A 5,864-nucleotide genomic window follows, 5' to 3' on the forward strand; every position below is an offset into this window, starting at 1 on the left:
GTTTTCTCGAACACAATGAAAGCGAGTGAGCGGTGTGGGGGGGGGGACCCCGCCGCCAAAAGCACCCTTATATAGGCAGTGGGCAGGCGGCCCAACTCCCGCCACACAACGGTCATCTCCAGAAGTTTCGCCCGCTGCACAACGGTCATCTCCGAAAAAATCATGGGGAACGCAACGGACACTGACACAGCGAAAACGGCCGCGACGTTGGGCAACGGCTACATTTGCCACCCAACGGCTACTCTCGACGAGACCAACGGCTATGCCAGAGCGGGCCAGGGGGGAAGTAGCGAGGCCTCGCTCGAAGACACCGAAGGCGGCCTCCGCCCCCGTAGACGCCTTCGGCTAAGGCGTTTTGAGCTCACGGCGCGCTCCAGCGAACCATGGTCTCAAAAGGGGGGAACTGTTGTAACATGGCTTAGGCGGGTGGCGAAGGCCCCTGGCAGCGGGGTGTCGCCAAGGCATCTTCGAGCGTCTCAGGGCGGAGACCGGGCGCTGACTAGGAAATTTCCCGACCATGCTCGAGGGGTCATCACGGACTCCGCCAAGGCCAGGCACGCATCCCGCCGACTGCTCAGGCGGGCGTCTCCGGTATTACGGGCGGAGGCGGCCTTATCTCTAAACTAATCAAACAAACGATCTTGCCTAAGTGTGCGCAGGTATTCAAGCGCGGGTGCTCGCGGTCAGCGCAAGCGCGCCAGCATGGCCCCTGTGCGGCCGGGCGGAGACCTACGGATGATGTCTCCGTCTGGACCGGCGGGGACCCTCCAAGGCGACGGCGCGCCCCCGAGCCGGGCGGAGACCTGCTGGTGATGCCTCTGCCCAGACCGGCGGGGATCCTCTAAGGCGACAACGCGCCACTGAGGACGGAGGCCAGCGGCACGGCGGAGACCAGCTGGTGACGCCTCCGCCCGGACCGGCGGGGACTCTCTAAGGCAACGGCACGCCCATGAACGCGGAGGCCGGCGACGAGAACCATGGCCCCCGCGCGGCCGGGCGGATACCCGCAGAGAACGTCTCCGACCGTCCGGCGGAGACCCGCCGAGGGAGCGGCGCGCCATGGGGGATGAAGGCCGGCGCCGGGGAGCCAGGCCTTTGGGCCGAAGACCAAGCTACAGTGGGCCGACTGCTCATGGAGGCCCATTACTTGGAAACGGTGTGGCAGGACTGCCCCGCGAATAAGAGGCTAGCAGCAGAATATTCCAGGAATGTACTGTAGCAGTTGAGGGGCATTGTAATAAATTCTGTTATGTGGTAGTTGAGTCCTATAAATAGGGGACACTTGTAACCATGGAGGATGGTTGGTGAACGAGTTAATGAAACCATAGTTTTTCACATCATCCCCTTACTCACCACTATCCCCCCTGTCGTTCGTACCCCGAGCCTCCGCCCGAGGCCGGCCGTCAGACGGACGGAGGCCTTGGTCTTCGCCACGCAGGTTGAAACCTCTAGTTTCAACACCAATTATCAGCCCGTTCAGCTGATACACAAGACTATTGTGTACTAGTTTGTTCCGGCTGGTTTTGGCTGATTTAATAATGTTCTGTGAGAGAATAAGCTGAAACAAGTTGAGACAAGTCGAGCCAAACACTCCCCTCTTCTCCCAAATAGGACTGTACACTTTATGCCAAAGTGTTTGGCAGCTTATCATTCAGGAGTGAGCACCTGTCAATTACTACTAGTATTAGTTAGGCCTAATGGCCTATTACTTAAGTAGCGAGTAAGTGTGATTTGCGTCATCATAGTGGTTGTACATGGCTTCTTCACTCGTCCCTTTCGCCGCATACATATATTACGACTCGAAACTGTGTCTTTTGCTGCCTGTCCGGCCATGACAGCACAACAATTCTAAACAACAGTGAGCTATCTCGAGAGATTACAAAACCGATGAGCAAAGCTCGCAAAAGCCGAAAAAACACAGTCGAACCGACAGGCTATGACGTGCACAAGAACACAAATGGGATTAGGAATTTAGGATTAAGAGATGATAAAGCTCTAAGTTCTTGGATGAACATGATTCACAAAAAAAAACTCTTGGATGAACATGGAGACACATCCAGCTAGCGGCCTGCGCGTGTACCTGCTGCTGGCTGGCTCTAGAGAGTAGAGCCCCTCAGCCATCGGCAATGCAGTGGAGTTTTATTTTAAAACATAAACTAAAACAGGTGTGATAGGAGTAGTCTTTTATTTGTGTCAAATTTGCAGTATCATATTGTATGGTTGACGACGATTAGAATAGGAAGTTTGACTAGCATCTGGGGTGTCAGAGTAGTAGCTGAAGTACTGTATCACCATTTGCCAAGTGGCCACGATTATGAATTTGCGTCGATCGATGCAGCGTTCTGACCTTCTGCAAACAATGCAAGTAGGGATCAGGAGAGGAGTGCTGGCCATGTCCGCAAGCAGGACTGTTTGTTTTCTACTCTGATCTGGATAGAAGTGCAATGATCTGAGCCATCAGAGGAAGCACTCTTTCAGTTGCAGAAAACAATTTGGGAAGAGGTGCTCCCGATCAACTGAACATACGACTGTATCTAACTTCACCCACGTTAGGTCCCAAATCTTCCCATCATAGCTCTGTTCAGATCGCCATTATTTCTGAACATACAGTTTGGATTTTATTTTAGTGTCTAACTCATGCATATATCTGAACTAAAATGACAACCTACATTGTCATTCTGTAATTCTGCACATGGAATAAAAAAGAAAATGACACTGACCATGCATATAGTTCTGCATTGTCATTTTTTAGTACTGCATAGTCCAGGAAGGTTTATAAGTGTCAGGCTTTTTTTTGGAAGGTCAAGTGTCAGGCTTATCACTCGCATGGATGCACCGGGGGATCCTCTAACCATTGTTTGGTTTGCCTTCGAGAACCAAGTCTGTTGCTTTAGATGATACACTGTGAATACATCTATATCTAGTAAACAAAATTGAATACATCTAGCAAGCAAAATTGAACTTATGTTTTACCATAACCAAGTATGTTGCTTTAGATGATACACCGTGTATTTTATAACTCTATATTTTGTAGGTTATTACCTGCAATGTGTCAAAGACTCAAGACCTTGCAAAACTGAAACTGAAGCATTTATTGGCCGAGGAGTATGAAGTGGCACACTACCGTTTGCTGATAATAGTTACTTGAACCATTGATGATGAACTATTTACAAACATTACTTGTGTTCTTGTACTCGAGCAGGAGAACAATCTGAGCATGTGAATTTTTCTTTTTGGCTTCTATTCAAAGAAACCATGTCAAAACAGAATAATCTGACATGCAAAACTTTTTCTCTGGCTCCTACCGAGATTGGATATGAAATTTGTTCAGCTTTGAGGAGTTCCATTGTGCCAATTTCAAGTTCTGATTTGAAGTTTCAGTGCTCCACGGGATGGTTGTGCTTACTGGCTCAGTGCGACTATGTCTAGTAGTCACTGTAGTCTTCATGGACCATTTGGGAGAGCAGTGTAAGGCGCTGCGTATTCAGCAGCGTTGTTATGTCCATTTTCTGACATTTCTGGAGGAATCTGGATGGTTTGGAGGAATGCTGGATGAATTTGTAGCACTTGTTCTTTTTCTGTTACCCAAACAGCTAATTATTCCAAATGAGAAAAGAAACAACCGAGTCCTTTGTGCAAACGAATTTGCACATGTAAACCAATTACATTTCAATAAAAAAATATCATTTTGCCAAAAAAAATCCACAATGTACAAACCGAATTTCATTACTAAAAAACAACAAAATTACAATAGTTTCAGATACTTATCAAGTTTGAAAACAAAATCCATCCCTTGCATTCACACTGAGCGCACAGGGTCTAGGAAGGTGACCAAAAAATGATACCACAAAACCTCCCTCCGTGCGAACAGCCAAGATCTAGGTTTAAGAATCTGAGCTACAACTACGCCAACTTCGACTTATTGTAGCCATAACTGGCTGAATTGGCACGTAGGCCAGCGACGATTGGCCTTCATGCTCAAACATTCTGCCAAACATGCCCATACTTCTTTCTTAAGAAGTCATCACAAACACAAAGCAAGACGCTGACGACGAATAAGATAAGTTTCACTTTCACGCCCCTCATTAGTTCTTGTAGTAGTTTGACACTCCGATCCTTCCAGAACTCGGCATTGTATGCTAGCAATAGGTCTTCTCCAACAGTACCAGACCAATCAACAGAAGACAATACTCAATCAAACGTCACTAATCTGATGCAACAATTTATGCATCAAGAGGAGGAACAAAATATATATTGATTTTTTTACTGAGACCATGCCCAATTGGTTCCTCCGTTGAGCCAGTAGTAAAAGTGCCAGCATTACCAGTAGTTCCGCGAGCAAAATCATTTGCAACACGTAGCCGATTCGCATAAACATGATGCAAACTAATCATGTTCACAGTATCGCATTGGCGTGGACCAAATGAGTCAAGAAGGAAGTTAGACGCCAATGTGAGATTCTTGAACACATCATGTTTGCAATTGGTTACAAGAAGTGTGTCAGCATCAAATAAAAAAGGATAATAATACCAGAAATTGAGCAAGTATATACTCTCTCTCTCTCTCTCTCCCGGCTCATTCAAAAAATGTAATTCTAGCTATGTAACTGGACAACATTTGTCTATATACATAGCTAGAAATGTATTTATTTTGGTATAGAGGGAGTGTTAGCTTTATTATTGTTAAGACAGAGACAGGAATAGGCGCATACCACAGCGGAGACGACAGATTGATAACTTCCTTTGTAGAGCATAACACCGAAGGCAGACAGCCGAATCAGACGGCCTGATAAAAAGAGTGGTGTTGCATATCTTTCAACACCATGACTTAACATCTCACACAACAGCTTAGGCTCTGCCGTGATGGCCTGATAAAAAGTACATTGGAACCATCATTGGCATGCAGTTGTGTACACACACAAAAAAAGGGTTAACATCAACAAACAATTATTATCAGGATTAGATTAGATAGTCCATGCACATACAGTTTGGTAAGACATATGAGTAGTACAGTTTGTAACATACCAGCAAGGCTGCAGCTGCAGCAGGATATTCACCGTCTGATTCTATCAGAACCCTTGCGCAGTTCTTTATTTCTTGGCTCAACCAACAATCTAGAGGAGTGTTAGATTGATCTATAATCCCAAACTAGACCCAACGACCTAGTTGGGCCTTTGATCCGCGCCCTGATCAGGGGCGCCCAGCCCACTATGGCTGGAGGGCCCCTGTCACACTGCGCTATATATAGAGGTGGGGGCCGGCGGCTCTGAGTACGAGGTTCACCTGAGCCAAGCTCTCCACCGAAACCTAAACCCTAATCCCGATCAGAGAGGGGCACAGCCAGTGACGGGAAGCCACCAGCCGCGCCACCCCGCTCCCCGACATCGACGACTTCATCGCCCTCTTCCCCGAACGTCGCTGCCCGTGCGCAGACTTCACCGACAAACGAGATGGCGGCTTCTGGACCATCTCCCTCTGCGGTGTCAGGTTCGACATGTTCTTCTTCTATTCCTCTACCCCTCTACCCTCGATATTGCATTCACGGTAAAGAGCTAGATTATGCCTAGTGATCCTGCTTTAGGTCTAACAATGGTACCAGAGCCTAACTAGGTGTAGATCTAGCCTATCAGAACCCTATGTCTAGATGTAGATCATATCAGGGGTAAGAAAGAGATCAGATCTGTCTAGATCTGGGAAGAGAAGAGGGTCACCGAACCCTAACCCTAATCGGGTGAAGAACAGAGAAAAAGAAAAAAGGGTCTCGGCACGTGAAGCCGAACCCTAACCCGTGAATCAAACTCGGGGAAGAAGAATAGTGAACAAAACCCTAACCCTAACCAAACCCTAATCTCGATCCTAACCCCA

Source organism: Miscanthus floridulus, chromosome 19 (assembly GCF_019320115.1).
Source record: "Miscanthus floridulus cultivar M001 chromosome 19, ASM1932011v1, whole genome shotgun sequence".
Classification (NCBI taxonomy): Eukaryota; Viridiplantae; Streptophyta; class Magnoliopsida; order Poales; family Poaceae; genus Miscanthus; species Miscanthus floridulus.